The 20785-nt window shown below is 31.2% G+C and overlaps 2 long non-coding RNA genes across 2 annotated transcripts; one reads left to right on the top strand and one right to left on the bottom strand.

The window, feature by feature from the left end:
- The first annotated feature begins 134 nt into the window (after positions 1 to 134).
- Positions 135 to 985, top strand: LOC148764009 (uncharacterized). The gene is made up of 2 exons (XR_016024602.1): positions 135 to 503; positions 711 to 985. It is a non-coding gene; the product is annotated as an uncharacterized LOC148764009 (long non-coding RNA).
- A 5301-nt stretch (positions 986 to 6286) lies between these two features.
- Positions 6287 to 8866, bottom strand: LOC148764008 (uncharacterized). The gene is made up of 4 exons (XR_016024827.1): positions 8738 to 8866; positions 8008 to 8092; positions 7076 to 7139; positions 6287 to 6665 (listed from the first exon to the last, which is right to left on the bottom strand). It is a non-coding gene; the product is annotated as an uncharacterized LOC148764008 (long non-coding RNA).
- Positions 8867 to 20785: the final 11919 nt, after the last annotated feature.

Below are 20785 nucleotides of genomic sequence, written 5' to 3'. Positions count from 1 at the left end.
TCAACCACATCTCGACAGCCCATTTCCCCCTTGGGCCTAGTCGAATCACCTTTAAGAAAAAGAAAACCAAAACTGTCATCAATATAAAATGGGAGAGACCCCCTCCTAGTTCCTTGAAACTTAACGTGGATGGTTTAGTCCTTGGTAAACCAGGGCCGACAGGCATAGAAGGTGCAATAAGAGATCATGATGGATTCATCAAGGGACTTTTCTCTTTCCCAACCGGCATTGAAGACTTGAACTTCGCAGAATTCCTTGCCAATCAAGGAGGGCATCTCTCTCTTTCTCTCCTTTCCATGGGCCTCTTGTTCTCTCCACATTAAAAACGACTCAAAAAATGTTATCTCCTTTGTTATGGATCAAACCTCTGTCCCATGGCGCATGAAAAACATTTCCAATAGTATTGAGGCCCTTAAAACCAGCGTTTGTGAGTCAACTATCACTCACATTAATCGGGAAGCCAACACACTGGCGGATGGGCCTGCTAGAGCTAGGACTAAAAGGTGAGATCACTACCCAACTTTTCTCTGATTCCTTTTCTTCTGGCCTTTGATGATCTGCCCACTGGGTCAATTTTTTCTTCTTTTTGTTGATATTACCTAGTGGTGCTTGTGGTTAATGAAAGGAGGTGCAGATCAAGGTGTTGATTTTATTGAATGAGGATTGCTTTAATAAGGTTTCTGTTTTGTTTTGCTGTTGCTTTGTGTTAGGAAGCTGATTGGAAGATGTTTTTTGGTTTGTATTGAGAATGGTGGGGTTATTTTTGTCCAGGAAAGAGGGAACATGAGTTTATTGAAGGAGTTTTGGAGAGAGATACCAGACTGAGCGTAAAATTTCACTTGCTGGTATACACCGACCAAATCTTCATTTTTAACATATATCTAATTTTAATATTTTTTTTCATAAGTTCGATTTTTGATTTTTGATTATCAACATTTTTCGATTCAGTTTTGATTTGTATTTAGAAGAAGTTTGATTTTTTCAATTTTAGAAGATCTAGAGCCGATCTAATTATTTTAATAATTTGCACTCCTCTACGGCATTAAAGGAAAAATGACATATATGTCCCGCATTTCATCTTTTGTAAAAATGGAAATAAAACACAAGACAAAATAAATTAATAGTTACTAGCTCTTTGGACAATTAAAATCGGATAAAATGTGTTGAGAGAAATTAAAATTTATGGTATGTGTACCGAACCATCATACGAGTAAGGATAAAAAAACACAAAAGCACGAAAGCAAATACTACATGTATTAATAGTACATCCTCTAGCCTGGCCCACCATTTCGAAACCCAAGTCGGTGCTACCTTACTAGAGAAGTTGGGTATTGGGCTGTTACCAGGCTTTAACATGTACGGTCTGTCAAGACCTTGGTCCCATCACATTCCCCTTGCCGACGTACGGTACCTAAAATATTAGGCATTTTTCTTTTTTGAGAAAAATGATCCTTAATAATTTCGAAAAATAATAATAATAATGATTTTAATTGTTATTTTCTATTTTATTTATGATATTTTTTGCTACTTTATGTATCTTATTAAATTAAATTAAATGGTAAATATTGCAATACTATGTGTTGAAATTTACGTAAACAATTTTCATAAAATACAAAGCATGAATGGTTAAAGGTACTCCCAATGTAATAATTTAACGAAAAAGGTTATAATACAAAAATTAAAATTACACACATATATATATATATATATATATATATATGTGCAGAGCAATATTTTATTTGATTTCTTTTTAAGAAATATATAATTTATAAGGTTTAAATTTGAGACTACCCAAAAATATAATTGAAAATTATACCTTTTAACGTAAATAATAATAAAACAAATGGTTAGATGGGGAGAATTGAAAGACTATTAGGTGGAACCAACTTTTCTTTACGTCGAAGATTGGATACCTGTCCTTTTTTATACAAGTGCATATAAGCTAGTTAGATGTCAGGGCAGCATGAGACGAACGAGTCTTCATTTACTTAACTCTGAGTTTGCCATAAGCAGAACTGCACATTGTTGACCGCTTGAACCCAGCACAGTTTCGAAAAGTTTAGCATGGCTTAGCCATTTCCAGAAAAGAATGCAATTATTTATGTACTAAACATATGTCGTCATCGCTTCCGTAACTCCATAATAATAAACATTTTGATACACTACAACAAACAATAATTTAAAAGGGTATGTAAAAAATTTACAAATAATAATATAAAAGAGTATTTTAAAAATTTATGTACTAAATGTATGTCGTTATCGCTTCCATAACTCCACAACAATAAATATTTTGATACACTACAACAAACAATAATTTAAAAGAGTTCTATAAAAATTTGATAATTTTGCCTTATATTGGTGAAATACTTAGTAGGTTGGTTTCGTTTGTGCAAAACACAACCAATTACTAGGTTTCATTGTATTTTTGAGGTTTATCATCTATAATCTTTTTGCACATTATTAGTGAGGGTGAATAAAATCTTAAGAACAGTAACATTGATACATGCCTTGGAGCCATTCTATTGATTCTTTGTGTTTGCAGTGTTGTATTGTAACAATCTTAAAGTTTTATTTTCAGTTTAATAATGGTTGCTACAAGTGGAACACTAAAGGAATCAGCTTCTGGTTTTGTGAAATTAGATTAATTTGATGGTGACAATTTTCAAAATGGAAAAAAAAGATGCACTTCTTACTTTCAACTTTGAATGTTGCCTACATACTGACTATTCCTAGGCCAAAAGATTTAATGAATCGGTTGCTGCAACTTCAGAAAGGCAAAAATTGGATAATATAGGTTATATGTGCAAGGGTCATATTTTGAATAGTCTGTTTAATGGCTTTTTTGATAATATTAGAATGAGACTACTACAAAAGAATTATGGAAAAAATTGGAGGCCCAATAGATGACCAAAGATGCAACCATTAAAGAATTCCTTGTGAGTTGTTTCAATCGTTATCAAGTGGTTAGCGCGGTTGATCTATTATTAAACAACGACGTGAAATTGAAAGAATGATTAATCAATTTATATAAGATTAGGTAATTGTCTATTTTTTATACATGTGAGTATAGGTTAGTTAGATGTCAAGGTAGCATGAAACAATCGAGTCTTCATTTACTCAACTCTGAGTTTGCCATACGCAGAACTGCACATTGTGGACCACTTGAACCTAGCATAGTTTCGAAAAGTTTAGTGTGGCTTAGCCATTTTCAAAAAAGTATGTACTAAACATATGTCATCATCACTTCTGTAACTACATAACAATAAACATTTTGATACACTACAACAAACAATAATTTAAAAAAGTATTTAAAAAATTTATGTACTAAACATATGTTGTCATCGCTTCCGTAACTCCACAACAATAAACATTTTGATACACTACAACAAACAATAATTTAAAAGAGTATTTTTTTAAAAGTGACTTCAAATGCAAGTTCGAGTATGACCAGGTTTTTTTAAGCCTTGCATGATCTTCTAATTAAATTAAATTAATAATATATAATTAATATATATTATTATTTAACAAAGACACTTGACACTTGATTAAATAATAAATTATTTTAATTTTAATTAAAATTTAGAATTAAATGGTTGTTAATTAACTCTTAATTGTGCCAACAGATTTATTTGTGGGAAATAGACAATTATATATGTAAGAAATATATATACTTAATTATCTTTAAATAGGGATTCCTCTCGTTCAAAAGAGATAGAAAACAACATCCATACAATCTCTCCTTATTCTTTAATATTTCTCCAAAATTTTACTAAACTATTTTACTATAAAAAAGTTCTATAAAAATTTGATAATTTTATCATATATTGGTGAAATACTAAAGGAATTATGGGAAAAATTGGAGGCTAAGTAGATGACAAAAGATGCAACCATTAAAGAATTCCTTTTGAGTTGTTTCAATAGTTATCAAATGGTGGACGCGATTGATCTATTATTAAACAATGACGTGAAATTAAAAGAATGATTAATCAATTCATATAATATAAGATGAATATGGATGAAACTATAATTGTGTCTTCCCTAATAGATGAGGAATAAAACTATGATATCTCTCAACACTTCATCTGAATCCTCTTTTTTTCTCTAAACTTACTTCAATGGATTGAGTTGCTAACCTAGAGTTTTAAGTTATTTATAAGTCTCTGTCAAGGTGCTTATAAAAATATCTCTTCCAATAAATTTACTATATGTCTATGTAAATTTAATTGAAGAAATATTCATTAAGTTTGTACTCTAATCTTGGCTACATGTAACTCAAAAGTATATGTCTATCATATATGCAAATCAAATAACCTAATCAACTAAGTGAATTTGAACACATGCTATTCTATTCATGGCCTAATCTAAACTCCCTTCATTAAGTTGTATATAGATATCCAAGTTAATCTAATTGGTGATCAAGCAATTAGAAGCATTAAACACATAATTGGACAAAAGAACTCAGATTCCACTGAAAATAAGCAAAAGATAGATAAAAAATTCAAACTATATGTTAAGTTCAATCATATCCTAAAAAAGGTTAATTAGTTTATAACTAAAGATAAAAACATAATGTAAAGAAATTTAGCCATTGTAACAATTCAAGAAAAACAAAGAATAAAAAGAGAAGAACAAAAACTAAAGATTTGTTAGATCTCCAATATTCAATCTTGCTTGCTTTCTTGATTGTTTTGTAGTCGCTTTTGACATCCTCTTTGATTGCCTCAAAGTTGCATTTTTATAGCCTTTACAAAGACCTAATTCTGTCAAAATTCATAAAAGGAAAGCGTAAATATCGTAACCTGGCGCCACGGCTTTTCTCCTTGGACACTGTGGTGCCCTTTTCTCGGGTGGTACTGTGGGAGCTAAATTCTTCTAGGGTGCTGCAGTCTTCCTTCACCAGCCCCGAGGCGCTATCCTCTCTGGTCCTTGTATGGGAGCTTGGGCATCAAGGGTGCCGCAACCTCCTTCTCTCCAAGGCTACAGCCTTTGTTTTCTCATGTTATGTTGTGCAAAAACTATAGCAGTCCAACCTCTTCTAACAAAATTTTCATCTTGATCTGATCCAAACTAGGAAAAGGTAAACATGAAGGTTTTATTCATGTCTCTTAGCTTTCCAATAGCTCAAGAATCATGTCAATTAAACTTTTGTAGCGAGAATTATTCTTGAAATAGTATAGCATGTACGAACAAAGCTATCACTATTCTTACATAGATTATCACCAAATAAGATCTTTTCATCAAATTTTCTACAAAAACAATAAAAGAGATCAGCAATAACCAAATTGAAAGTAATTTAAAGTAATTTAATATAAAATTAAATTAAAATAACTTAACCTAAACTACTCATTATGCATTGAACTTAACTAAGAAAATAACTAAAATACTTAATTTCGAACATAAAGTCTTCAAGACTTAGCTATTTATGCACCCAAAATGTGACAAAATAACTTTATAAAATAGAGTTATCAATTACTTTTGGGAATGCTACTATTTGTCGATGCAAAACATTTTGAAGGTCCACGTTATATCATTGATAGCTAATGAATGGCGAATATTTTTGGAGAATAAATTCGATTTTAAGGTTGATCATGGTCTTAAAATTAGGGTGCATTTGTTGTTTCAAAATTTATATTTAACTATCTTGATTGGATTTACATTTTTAATGCCTTATTTGGTATGTTTTTCAGTATAAAACAAATCCCAAAAATATTTAAAGTAATGAATTTATAGTTTTGGTGTAGATGAAGTTATTTTTAGTTTCAAGATACAATAAATCAAATTCTCATCAAACTAAAAGTATTTAGTTTTATGAGTCCAAATGATAGCAATCCACTGTGAGTGCAAAATGATATGAATTTCCAATTTGAAAAAATTCAATTCTAGATGAAAATTACAAAGGGGAAATTGGCAAACAAGGAAAAAATCAAAATGGTCTGACCTCCTATAAGTCCTACTCCCATTATTTGCCAAAAGAAATATCTTTGCTTCCATCACATTAGTTCAAGTCAGTCATGACAAATATAACAGCCCAAGGACTGAGCCAACCGTATATCATCATATATTCATATTAATACATTACTTAAATTCAAAAATCTAGACTTGTGTTGCTAAGATCATATGATTGCGAAACATAATGTCCACTTGGAAGGCGAGTACATATTTTTATGTAGTAAGTACCCATTAAAATTTTAAAAATATTTTAAAATAAAATAAAACAGCCCTCAAATTCTCTAGAACCTTCATTTATAACTTTCTCATGCATGTCGTGAAATGTAATTTTCATGATTCTCCAAAAGATATTTAGAAGCTTCGCTTCCTTTGTTCCCCCTTTTTCTCACATGTTATTTTAGTATGCTAACACTACAACATTTTTACCCTTTTACTATAAAATTTTAGCTGCATTTTTTCTTATGTAACTAAATTCATCATATTACTCTTAATACGCTTCATTTAATTACACTATTTGAAGTGTAATCCCATAAAAAATTAAGAAGAGAAAAGCCCATAAAATAAAAGCAGCCATGTCACGACCTGGAACTCCCCATCGGGCCCGTGACAACCGCCGCGAGGCCTCGACAGACGTTCTTCACCTCGAATGCCGATTGAAACCCCGCAAGGCTTAGCATCAACTTCCGCATCTCCCAGGTGAGTAACAGTTATTAAATCTCGCATTTCAAAAAAAATCATAAGTCATTTTTAAATAAGAACAAAAAAATATTATTTTCTGGCTCACAAGGGTATTTTCGTAATTTTTCGTCAAAAATCTCAAAACTTGCTAAAAATGTAGTAGGTAAGCAAAAAATATATATTTAATGATTTAAAAACAATTAAGTATCTAAAACGTTCATTTGAAAGCAAATTGTTGACAACTAGTACTATTCAAAAATAATAAATAAAATATTCTATTTTCTCATAAAATAAATTTTTATAGAAATATTCGTAAATAATTTTTCGCACATGAAAGTAAAGTAAAAATTGTATGAATAGAAATACAAATAACCAAAATATAAGTTTTGGTCTGCAATGACACGTGAGCTCCAATTGACCAAGAGGATGTAAGACTGTGAACTCTTACTTTCTATAATGCAGTTTAGAGCTTAGTTCTCGTCCTACTCGACTATCTACAAACTGTCTTGAGCCTGAAAAATGTATAGGAAGAAGGGGTGAGATTTTATAATCCCAGTGAGTAAACAGATACCATCTAAAGTATCTAAAGCCGAGTAAATAGAGACAATTAAAATAAGTCATCATACTGTAATTTCATTACCTTTCAGTTCATTTCAACCAAATAAAATCAATCCATATAAATCGAGTAATCAACTTGGCTTATGAATTTCTTAAAACTTTGGCTCGTGCCAAAACTCATACTCGGCGATACCTTGCGCAGGGCATCCAACCGAGTCCACCAAGGCTGTTAAAATTTTGTATACACTTAAAATATATTTTTAATTTGAGAAAAATACAACCGTTCCTTGGCGTTGGCTGAGTTCCACTTCACGTGGTGGTTTGGCGTGAAGTGAACCCTAAGCTTTACCCTAGGAGATACCCTACGCGCCTCTCCGTTCCAAGTAATAATATAATGGAGTTTACCGTGCCCCTCTAATAGGCTGGTCCACGGAACCCCCTCTGCAGTAAATAATTAATATATAATCCACCAATCAATAAAATTCATTCTAGCATGACATGGCAATTTATCGCAACCTAGCCTCTCAAGGCTGAATACACAGTATAAATAATTATAACACCAAAATTAGTTTAGCCATTCATGCTCATTTATTGTCATAAGCCATTCAATTCAAAACCATAAATTTACAGCACAAGCAGGCAGTCTCCAATTACTCTATTTTCAAAACCAATATTCGATTTTCCAGAAATTTATAAAATCATTTTATAAAATTACAATTTCTCTTAAAACATAGCAATTTACCATTTAAACCCATTTTCCATAAAATCACACAGTTGTATAAAACTACTCTAGATAATTAAGACGATAATAAATTTACTTACAATATTAGGAGTAGAAATACTCCTATCTTCCGCCCTCGGGTGCAGTCTCTTACCTGAAACAATTAACTCACCACCTATCCATAATCTATGACACAAAATTCAATAAATTGTGTCAATTTATCATAAATTATTTCAGGCTCTTATCCATGCATATGCACTAGATAGGATTTGAAATGTTTAAACAATCACTTAATTACGGTGTCTGACCTAACTCGCCTATACACGGTGTAAAGTCCTAAAATCCCCAATTCGATTCTAATTCCATCCATTTCAATTTTAATTATCCAATTATATCCACAATACCTCAATGACTGTGAATTTGGTCCAATTTATCAGTCCGAACTATAAACTACGCTTTTACCCCTAGTGGGTAAAAATTTCAATTTATTGCACCAAAAATTCCCATTTAATTTCCAACCTCATAATTCATCGTTTTTCCACCCAATTCTCTTAAAATAAAGTCAACCTCATCCTCACATACCATTGGCTAGATTCGGCCTAGAGAAATTCATGGAGAAGATAAATATTTTTCTTGTTGTTTTACTCATAAACATGCTAAACTAACACTAAACACTATCATAGCTCAAAATCAAATTTATCTAACAACTTTCTCTCTCTAAACCCATATGACCAGAATTGAAATCATCCTCAAATCACATGATTCAACCATGAAAAATGATGGGAAATGCATGGGAAAGGTAAAGCACAAGACAAATTTAAGAAATGTTACCTTTTTTTTCTTGATTTTTAAATTTCCACCTATTTTCTCTTTAAATTTCTTGGCTAGAGTTTTATTTTCTCCTTTCTCTCTCTTGTTTCTTGCTTGGCCGAATGTTGAAGAAGAAGAATGGGTTATGGGCTGATTTTTTTATGCCTTTTTATTGTTTAATGAAATAATATTATTTTATTCATATTTTAAATATTTTATTAATTCATTTTTTTTTCTAGCCATCCACTTGTCCTACTTTTTCCACCATGCATTCCCTTTGACTTATCCAAGTCTTAAGTGAAATTTCCAGATTTTTCCAAAGTTTTGGTGGAGCAAATTTTTTAAAATTACACTTTTGCCCCTAAACTTTTCAAAAATTATATTTTTACCCCAAAAATTGAAAATTTGCCATAATGCATAATTTTCACTCCTCATACTCATTTCACACTCCAAATAAGTAAATTTGATCAAAATCCTTTCAAAAATTAAATTTTTTATTCCGGGTGGCAAAATTACCATTTTACCCTTTTACTCCAAATTATACTGAAATTAAAATTTTTCACTTCTAAACCTCAAATCTTACTCCAATAAGTCAAATGGGGCCAAAAATCTTTTCTAAAAATTCCCATTTTGTCCATAAGTGGCAAATGACCATTTTGCCCCTAACCGGTCAATCTTCCGGATTGACTCCAAATCAGACCTCAAACTCCGAATTACCATATTAAACCATTCTGAGATTTTAAAATTCTTAATTTCATCGTGAATTCTCTATTTGATCTATTTCGAGGCTTAAATTAACTTTGTTGTATGTCTAGGTATAATACCGACTTTTACAAATTTCTTTCGGGACTCTCTTAGCATGCAAACATGCTATCCATCACATGTATGTCATGACAATTATTTTTATAGAGTCGGGCTTGTCATCTTCTCCCCCACTTGGATCCACCATATGATCCTTCTTCTTGACTGATTTCGACATTCAGCTAAATATTAATATTTTAAAAATTTTATCTTGTCTCCTTGGTACCTGAAATACCTTATTATGCCTCACTTGACTTCTGAATTGCCTTTTATCTCACAAATTCTCCTCTGATAAAATTATTATTATTTTATTGTTATTTTCTCACTTACGGAATATTTTATCCTAAACTACTTCTTTCGTCTTTTATCACTTTTAAACATTTTAATTGACCTCAATTTGCATTCGATCAACTTTATTTATCACTATATCAAAGTATGGGGTATTTCAATCTCCCCCACTTAAATAGAATTCGTCCTCGAATTCTCGTCGATGTTGCGTTATCAATCTCCTTCTATGATCCTACTCCTTGTTCCTTCTATAGGGACATTCAATTTATTCACCTCGTTCACCTTCAGTTCAATTAAATACTTTATTTACGGCAATTATCATCCTTTGGAACTGGATCAGTAATACTTTTCATAACCATGATCTCTTATATCGAGACACTAAGCATGCCTTTATCACCATTATTAAATTTGAACCATAACTTCACCTCAATTATAGTGATTTCGATCACATATCATACTTACTTATGTATACCTAATCATCATTTTATTAATTCGCTCTGTACCAAATTTCTCAACCTTGATTCATCCATCTTATACTGGTTTATACACTTCCTTTAATAGAGTTTCATTAAGAACTTAAACAATCCAAGGTTTACCTTCAAAGTCACTCATAACTTTAATCGTTCATTGCATGTCCGTTAACACTTTAGCTCACTGACCTCTCTGGACACTATTTCAGAATCTCCCAATTACTGAGAACCATTCTTCACTTTAGTTAATAAAATTATCAATTTCATATATACATAGATACATGCATTTTCAAATGTCAACATCTCTCTTTATATATAGGAATCCATGTGTTCACATGCCTTGGACTACATTCCCCCTTTATTCATCCGTATCCTAATCCTAGTTTCAATATAATAATTCTTATAGTGCATGTCAACCTTCTTATTATACTTGTATTTAACTTCATATCATTCATATAATTTCCAACCATATGTTTGAGTTTCCCTATACTATATATCATTCATCACAATGTCATCTCCATTGAATTATAATCTATTATGCGTGTATGCTTTATAATCCTATTGATGCCTCAAAGATTTATCTCAACTTGATCATTGCATCTCATGCAATACCACAATTCCTAAGAGTCATCCTTTTGTCCTTAATCATCTTTCATGCCTCTACATTACCTTGTATCTTTCTTGCATTACAATATTGATTTGTCACTTAAGACTCGAACCCATTTGAATCATGTATGCCTTAAGCATTTTCGAATTCTAATTTCCATAATATATTAGGAAAGTTTCATTATCTGACTTCATTTTCAAGGTCAACTTCTATCATCTTTTGTTCCACTTCTTCATATGAACATAACATCATTCTTCCTTAAACAATTTATAAATTGTACTTGAAATAATAAAACTTAAAACTAGATTCTCCTCAAGTATTTTTCAATATTAATACTAATATCACTCTCAGCTTACAGCTTTCTTTTTATAATCACATAACTTAGTGCTCGCTTTAACGAAATCCAGAGCAAAACTTCTCTTGAGTATTTCCTTGGGAATATCTATCTTAAACTTATGTCTCACAGCATGTGATCCCTTAACTTGTGATTTAGCCGTTAGGCTTCTCAGCAAGTTTTAAAAATTTTACGTTTCATACTTGCTATGTATGATTAGAATCTCTTCTCAAAGATGTTTATGTATTTCTAAAACACTTAATCTTAAAGGTATATAAATACGTACTCATCCATTCAATCCCTAACTCATCTTCATAGGTTTCTAGGGTGTCACACAATTAGCCTCATGTTTTTCCTAACTCTTGTCATAAGTTTTAGTGCTTTTTCCTTCGATTTCTTTTGTAATTTAGTCGAGGATGGAATTGCCTTAAAGAAACTATGTTATAAGCTATATGATAGTGCTTATCTTCATTACAATCGCCTTTATACTGCTTAGCTAGGCAATTCAAAGACATGTTTTGATGAAATTTGTAGCTGGATTATAATTTTGTCCTTCACTTTTTATTTATAAAATTTAATGTAGTTACGCTGTCAATTCCTAAAGAATCCTAACTGTGATATGCAATAATAGAACTTATATTCTACATTATAGGCACACAAGAAAAAACAACTGAAACTTATGATATTGTTGCAATTAAGTTTAAAGGGACAAATGCTGTAGCCAATTTTGACATAAGTAGGTATGTTGTAAAGAAAATTTGCTCAAGCTCTACTCTTACTAATCTCAAGTCAAGTAATCTTATAATTAGTAAGCTTTTAACATTAAACAACATAAGTTGGAACAAGCTAGACATGATAAGGGGTCTTTCTTAGTATAACCTTGTGTATGGTTTACCGTCAATAAGATATCTTCTTTTGTTATAGTTTTAGTCCTTTCTATCATCGAGTCCTAAGGTCAATTCATCAATTTGTTGGAGCAGTTCTTGGAAAAGGATGAAGGCCACTTGACTTCCAGTTCCAGCAAAGTCAGTCAATAGTACACACTCAAGTTTTATTTTTATATAATAAACTTTGCTAAGAATTTCAGCATGAGGTTTTATTAAGGGTTTACATGCCAGTTTTGAAAATGAAAGGATCCAAAACCAACCACATCATCAAATCTTTTATCAAATCCCAATCAAAAGATATACTCATATATATACATATATATATGAATTTTAAAAGTATATTCCAGCTGGGTAAGATATAAGACCAACCAAACATTTAAGAATATCCATGTAGTTTATTAGCATTTTCTAAGAATCCTTGATTACTGTGACAATCGCACTCTTAATGAAATATCCATCAATCTCCCTTGCACATTGTCGCTGTTAATGATATGAAATAGCAACATCTAATGTTAACATTTAATGTTAACACTTATTGAATTATTATCATTTTGTATACTAACACTTACTGAATTAATGTCATCAGTTGCTTTCATGTTTTAACTACAGTTACTTGACTTTAAGAAGTTGCTTGATATCGAGTTTGAAAAGGTCAAGGCTAGTTCATCTTCAAGTCCACAGAATCATCCACTAATACATCAGTTCCGGCAAGTTGTCTGGGTATGTATTTTAAACACATCAAGGCAGTTTTTGAAATTATTAAGATAGAACACGTTAATGATTATCTTTTATCCATATGTTATTTTTATTTCTTCTTATACTGTTAATCTTATTTTGTATTTAAGGTCAAGGTTCGTCTTGGTCTTTGAGTCTAAAACATTATATTGTTTTATATATATGCATGCAGACAAAAGTATACATGTTTGTTTCTACAGCTAGTGTAATGTTTATTACTCATTTTCTTTCCCTAGATCTGATCCAAACATTATATATAAAATATGGGTATTCATGTGATAGTTGTTGTTAATTTTCAAGTTAAAGAAGAAACCAGGAAATAATCTTTGGGGTCCTTGGGAGTGGAGAAAGAATCATGTTACCATGTGGGGTTAATTTGATTAAATTAATGCCCCTTATGCCTAGGTGCTCTTTTGTCTTTTGTACAGAAATTGGATCACTATGAATATATGGTACTAGTTTTACCCTTTATTGTATTTATAATGTTGTTAACTTGTAAGTTTTTTTGTTAGTAATTTATTTTATTTTTTATTAATACAGAAAGTTAATAGGGGAAACATAGAGGAAATATCCCAAGCTGATATGTTTCTTTTGACACATAAACACAAGAATGGAGAATTGGATGAGGAAAGCATGAGAATTTTGGTATGACTACAAACTTTATATTGATATGATGTAGAAAGATCATATAAACATGAATAATTTAATTATAATTATTTATGTTTAATTTTAGTTTGAATATAAGCTACAAATATCTCAAAATTTAGAGAATTCTGAGGATCTTGAAGCTCAAAATGAAATCTTTGCTCATGTAATGGGGCACAACAAAGCTGGCCATGTGTCTCTTTACGAAAGAGGTGTGACTGCTTCAGATTTGAAGAAAAAACCACCTTCATTTGATTCCATGGATGCCCAAAGAATTGTTGAAAATGCTAGAATAGTTGCTATGGATGAGATGAAAGAAGTGAAAGATAAATTAGAAGAGGAGATGCAAAAAAAGTTAGAGCAACAAGTACAATCTATCAAGATTGAGATGACAGATCAAGTTCTAAGGATCAAATCAGAAATTTTGCAGCAAATTAACTTGTTGATCTCACAATTACAAATGAGGTTTCCTAGGCCAGCAACTTCAACCATAAATGACCGGCCATCAACTTCTTCACAAATGGTAACATCTATTGCAACTATTTTTTTATTTTCTTTCGATTCTCAAGTTTCTTTACTTATAATAATTTGCAGCTTAATGAATCATCGTTGATCGATTGTCAAGAAATGGAACAAGTAATCACACACCAAATATTTGATAATATATCTTTAAATCAGATTTGTAAGGTTAGTAAGTTGTAATCACTTTAAGAGTTTTTACAATTTTGAGGTTTTAACTTGTAATATAATTTAAGATTTATGATTTGTGATATCATTTTTATTTTTCTTAGATGGTGGAAGTTAATGTTCCTCAACTTCTCTTGGAAGAATAAAGGCACAACTTCAAACAAATGAGCCTAACAAGATACTTGGAAGAATTGATTCCAAATGTTGCTATTGATGAATTTTGTAAGTCATTTTATGTTAATTTATGTAATTGCTTTGAAGATAGTTTTGTTCTAGCATTATCATTGTAATTGTTCTCTGCTGGATCCTTATCATGGTTTTCTGATGTATTGTTCTCTGCTAGGAGCTTCATTGTTTTTGATGACTCGTAACTCTAAGGGTCTCTTTTTTAATCTTCTGGTGGCAGTTTCTATTAGTGAAACACAACAAGTTCCTGAGGTCTGTTGGTTTGGCTTTGATTTTATTTTTGTGACAGGAGCATTTCTTGATTACCTTACTTTTGGCTCCTACTGTTTTCAGTCTTCTTTTTCATCCTGTCCTTGCTGAACTTAGCCACTTCATAGAGATTTTATTGTAATTGTATAGCTCTGTTACCACACCAATTTTTATGCCATTAAAGTCTTAGGCTAATAAGACAAAAGACTTCCCATGGCGTCCATTGGTGAAGGATTAATATAATTATGCTTTTTAGAAAAAAATATTACCTATTATATACACTACTTGCAAATAAATTTTATCTTGCAAATTAATCTTTGCAGGTAAGGAAGGCCAGGAATTGCAATGTTAGCTGGTTTTGTTAGGTTGGAGAATGGACAAACAAATATGTATAGAGAGGAATTAGAGAGAAGAAGAGAGAAAGAGAAAGAGATTACTAAAATTAGTTAAGGATTAGTTCTACTGTAAACATTTGATTCCACATTGTAAACATTGTAAAGACCTTTGAAAATGATTTTTAAAGCATTTGATTTTTGAGGCATTAGTTCTACAATTTGATTTTATGATTTGTGAGCATGTCTTTCTATCATATATTAAAAGGCATTAGCTGCATATTTTATATGCTACCATATGATTTAAGATTGCAGTCATATAGCATACAACTGCACTCTAATTTTGCTGTTGAATCCCATAAACAAGTGCAACCGTACTTTTTCATACATTAGCTAAGGCTGCACTTAGAAAAAGTGCAGCCTTAACCTAAGGCTGCATATTTTTCACCTATGATTGCAATTTTTTTTTACAGCCAAAGGTCAAAAATGTTGTAATGTAAGCATAACAAGCTTTACTTACTTGACACATTAAACAAATGAAAAGGTAGATTAAAATATATTTCAGATTATAGCTTTTTACACATCTATGTATCTTGTTTTTATATCATTTTTACACATGATTAGGTCCTTGAATAGAAAAAAAAAAATTTTATACTAATAATGGAATTTTTGTTTGTTTTAATCATCCACATGAAAACTTCTTTGTAGTTACAAAAAGGATAGAAATAAATTTTGGATGTATTGTTGACTACACGAAAATGGATATATTACTGAGGCACTATTAAATGAATAATAATTGGTTGAAAATAATGACATACTGTTGAAGCCTAAATTCTTATACATTTTAATTAACGATAAAAAACACACGTATGTATATGGGAGACGTAGTCGAGACTATTTTATGGATTTCTATCAAATATAGCTTAGTGTGTTAACGAGGCTGAATGCAAGTTCTATGAGATAAAAAGTCATAACTACCATGTGTTATACAACGATTGCATCCAATTGCATTCTGTGATCTAGTGCCTAACTCAATATGGGATGTGATTACAGATATGTCTCATTTTCTTAGAGATGTTTGTCAACAAAATACATGTAGATCATATAGAGGTGTTGGAAAGAAATATTATTAAAACTACATGCAAACTGGAAAAGATCTTTTCTCTTAGTTTTTTTGACTTTATGAAACATTTGTTGGTTCACTTACCTTATGAGGTTAAGTTTTGCAAACCTTTCCATTATTGATGGATGTATCTATTTGAGAGACACAATGTTTCATGAACTTCAACTTTTGTTCATTTACTACATAGCTCGTTAGTTTGCTAAGAAGTTTATTTCAGATTTTATGATACTTTGGTTTTAGCATTATCTTAATAAGGAAGTCAAAAATTGAGCATTGATTGAAGGATCAATATGTAAGGCATGTATAATTGAGGAAATCTCTTCCTTTTACTCATTGCATTTTGAGCTCATTGTGTGAATGAGATTTAATCGGTGCCATGCAATGATGATGGGAGAGACATAGAATTTATGAGTCATCTTTTAATTTTCACTCATCCTAGATGAGCTTTCAATCCACAAGATAAGTCTCAATTTCTAGATGAAGATGATGTTCCACAAGTATATGATTTAATAAATTGCAAGGAAATACTCACATACATTTAATAAGTATCATTATAAGTTATATATAGAACTTCATATAATAATTTCCTAATTTCTAAACCACAACTATAGGATATTTGATGAAATTGTGAAAGTAGATGCACAGAATATTTCAAAAGACGACTTAAAAATAGTTTGTGACGTTAGATTCTAGATATGATTTAGGCAATTTGTAAGTTTAAGAGTAAAAAACTCTTGTTTTTGGTACGTTTTAAATGTCTTATACATCTAGATGTATATGAACCATTAAACATAAAATTCTATCAGAAATGTTTCTATTTCATTAATTTTGCGCAAGATGAAATTAAGATTTTGTCTTGTATATGTTTAAAGGTCTCATACATATAGACGTATATGAACCATTAAACATAAAATGCTATGGGAAATGTTCCCATTTCATTAATTTTACACAAGACCAAATTAAGATTTTGTCTTGTATACTTAAAGAACTATAATTTGGATTGTCTGAAATGTTCATAGAATTCAAATATAAGATCATATGAACTATATAGTATGAAGTACCCTTAAAAAATTATGATATTAATGAAGACTACTCTTACATGTAGTTAATTGATTAATCAAGGATGAGTATAGATTCATAATAGATGGAATGTTCTTATGAATAAAATATAGAAATGTTCATTGAAAGAAAAAAGTGAATTCATATGGAGATATGATTCAGTCCTTATTTCTCCAATATATAAAGCCCATTATAACATTCCAAACCAATAGGCTTCTAAGCATACATTGAGATGTATATATGTAACTTCATGGAATATTCAAGATGTTTTGAATATTACTCTCTCTAGGAATCTTAGATTTAGTAGGAGCTTGATGATTCTTAGAAAGAAGTTTCTTAGGTATCACTTGGTTACAAAGGAATCTAACATATAATATTTTACATAAAGATGTGTAATCCACATGCTTTCGATGCATAAAAACTCCATGGAATTAGTAGGACACATTGAATATGTGTTATTCATATTTAATGAATCTATTTAAAATGACTTTGTCATTGGAATTATACACTTGATTCTGTCCAAAGGAAACCAAAAGAGTTGGATTTAAAAGAATATATTTGTCTCATACACATAAAAAGATTAGTGGGAGTGAATCTAATTCTTTGGTAATACAATTGCATGGGATGCAATGTGTATACAAAGAAATTGCCAAAATCTAAAAGGATTGAGCAGCACAACGCAAAGTGACATATGTATATGATACATATAGCGTAGTCCAATTGGAATGGTTTCAAGGTATTAAAGGGACTATACCTATATATAAAATCATATACATCTTATTGCAAAAGGCTCGAATAGGAAGATATTTAGATTATTAGTTCACGAAACTAATAAAAGGTTATAAACATTGTTACTGTAATAATGGAGCCATTTTAATAAAAATCCGACTTTCATTATATTGGCTTCATAAGTTTTTGATGATAATAAAACATTCCCACTCATTGCTGTCTAACTATACTACTTGCGTGTGCATGATGAAAATGTATGTCAATAATAATCAATCACTAAAAAGTAAATATCAAAACTTATAAGAATAAGGAGTTACAAATGAGCCATAAACAGAAGCCTTTTAGTCGGACAACCAAGGGAGTTAGTCAGCTAAAATTCAAAAGTGAAGTTGGCTGGTTCAGAGACAGTAAGCTTTTAATCGGTTAAAGCCTTACTTAACCGATTAAGAGAGTGAAGCAGATTGCAAAACAGAGAAGACTTAGTTGATTAAGAAGTATTGTTAGCCAGCTAAGAGCTCATTGCCAGAAAATTTAATTACAAGGTAGAGAAGACTTAATCGACTAAAAAGTATGATTAGTCAACTAAGAGCACACTATGTGAAAATTTGAATTTGAATGCTTGCAAAAAGACTAACGACTAGAATTGACTCTAAACTGTTTCCAATGGTCTGAAGTTGTCAACATCCATCAGAGTTGGTTTTTCAAGTATAAAAGACATCCCTAACGGCTAAGAAGAAGAATTAGATGCTTCCAAGATAAAAAAGAGCTCAAAAATAGCAAAAATTCTCTCAACTCTTCTTGCTTTTCACTCCAATCTTTGTAATAGAGTTTAGCACTTCATCTTGTACCATTCAGATCAGGTTAGTGATGATAGGTACCTTTTTATATCTGTTCTCTTTGATTACTTAGAGTGTGCAAGTCACTCTAAGGGGATTAATCAAGATTGGGTTAGCTTGATTAGTTTTATAAGTTCTAACTCAGCCTAAGAAAAGTTAGATTTGGGTTTTGGTTGATCTCGGGAAAAACCATTGTTAAAGGTTGTGGCTGAGCTTGTGAAAAGCCATGTAAAAGCTTGGTGAAAGTTTGGAAATTCCACCGTTTATAGTGATTTGGTTTGAAAATCCTTGATTGAAAGATCAAAGTAGTAGAGGTAGGTCAAAAGGATGAACCACTATAAATCTTTGTGCATTGTCTACCCTTTTTTATTTTGCATTTCATTCTTCTTTAAATCACTCTCTCATTTAGCATTTAACTTCTCATCATTGACTTTTAACTAGCCCCCGATTAGAAGTCAAGTTTAATGACATTCACAAAGTGTTATTCACCCCCTCTAGCACACTTCTTTGGGACCAACACATTAGATCTAAATATAGTAATATGATAAGATACTCAAGCATTGACTAAATGAATAAAAGTGATTGACCACAGTAAATGACATAAGCAAGTCTCCGTAAAAACATGATTGCTAGATAGATTGGATCCACATACAATAAGCTAGTGATTGGTTTTGTGTTAATGGGAGATGTTGGAATGAGCTTTGTAGCCAATCAGAGTAGTTAAGGCTTAGATCCAATAATGCAATCATATCATTCATGTTGAATGATTAAAGGTTTTCCATATGACTATGATTATAAGTCTATTAATAAAGTCTATGAGATTAACTTGCCTTGCAAAGGAGTTATAAAACGTTACAATTATGAGATCCTTATGTATCAAACCATAATCTCCAAATTGTTCCTAGTGAATGTATTATGGAGACTGGACATCAATGATGCTTAAAAATTGGTATATTCTATATTTCTTAATTTGGAAGTAAGCAACTAGTCTCATAAGTTGAAGTATAAGGATACTTGAAACTAGAATGTAAGTGCTTATTCTAGGAAAAAATTCACTAAACATGACCCGACGTAAGGATTCCATTTGGTATTTCACTCTAGTGTCAATGGAGAATATCCTTATGTGACAATCATGCAAGTGATCCTTAGACTTGAGACACCAGGTTATCTTATGTGTGAAGTGTTATGCTTTGACTTCATCTCTCCGAGTCCTAATCAATGATGCTTAAGAAGGATGAACGTTGGGTATAACATGAAACACCTGAAGGCAAATGAGTGGTGAAGATAAGATTCATTACTCTAAGTGATTAAGGAGATATATCTCAATTGTTCATGCCTTGAATTAACTTATGCGAATACTCTAGCCAGAGCACAATGGATTTTAGAAAATGAGTTCCTTATAATCCATGATAACTAATCAGTGTTTTGACTGAAATGGAAGGTTTAGTAGTTGACACTGCATCATGCTCATAAGCTTTCTAAGATACATGATGAAAGAATTGAATTATACTGAGAGACTGATCATTTAAGAGTTGAGTTAAACCATCTTGACTCTTCTAACATTTAAGTGGCTATGATGGATTGCTAGATCCTTATTCATGGTTTATGATCATAAAATGATTGATGTAATCAATGATAAATTTAAAGTAAGTTTGAATTTATCTAACCCTAAATTTCATTTGTAGATTACATTTTAAGGTCATTACCAACATTTTAGAAGCCTAATTGGTCATACACAATAGGTGAATATTGAGATTAAATTGGGAAAGGTGATTAAGTTTGACTTAATCAAAACTAGAAGTTATGAATGTTGGGATGAGCCCTGCAACCAATTGGGATTGGTTGAGGCTTGATTCCAATCATGCAACAGTATCATTCATGTTGAATGATTAGAGGTTTTTCTTCATCAATAAGACATTAATTTTAATGAGTTATAAGTCTAATTGGATGAAGTCCATGAAATTAATATGCCTTGCAAGGAAACTGTAATGGGTTGCAGTTATGAGATTCCTATGCATCAAAGCATAATCTCAAAATGGTCCTAGTCAATGTATCATTGAGACTAGACATCAATGATGCTTAGAGACTGGTATATTCTATG

The sequence above is a fragment of the Theobroma cacao genome, chromosome 2, assembly GCF_053813885.1.
Source record: "Theobroma cacao isolate CCN51 chromosome 2, ASM5381388v1, whole genome shotgun sequence".
NCBI lineage: Eukaryota > Viridiplantae > Streptophyta > Magnoliopsida > Malvales > Malvaceae > Theobroma > Theobroma cacao.
Note: the sequence above shows the minus strand (reverse complement) of the source record. Positions and strands in the feature narration are given on the sequence as shown.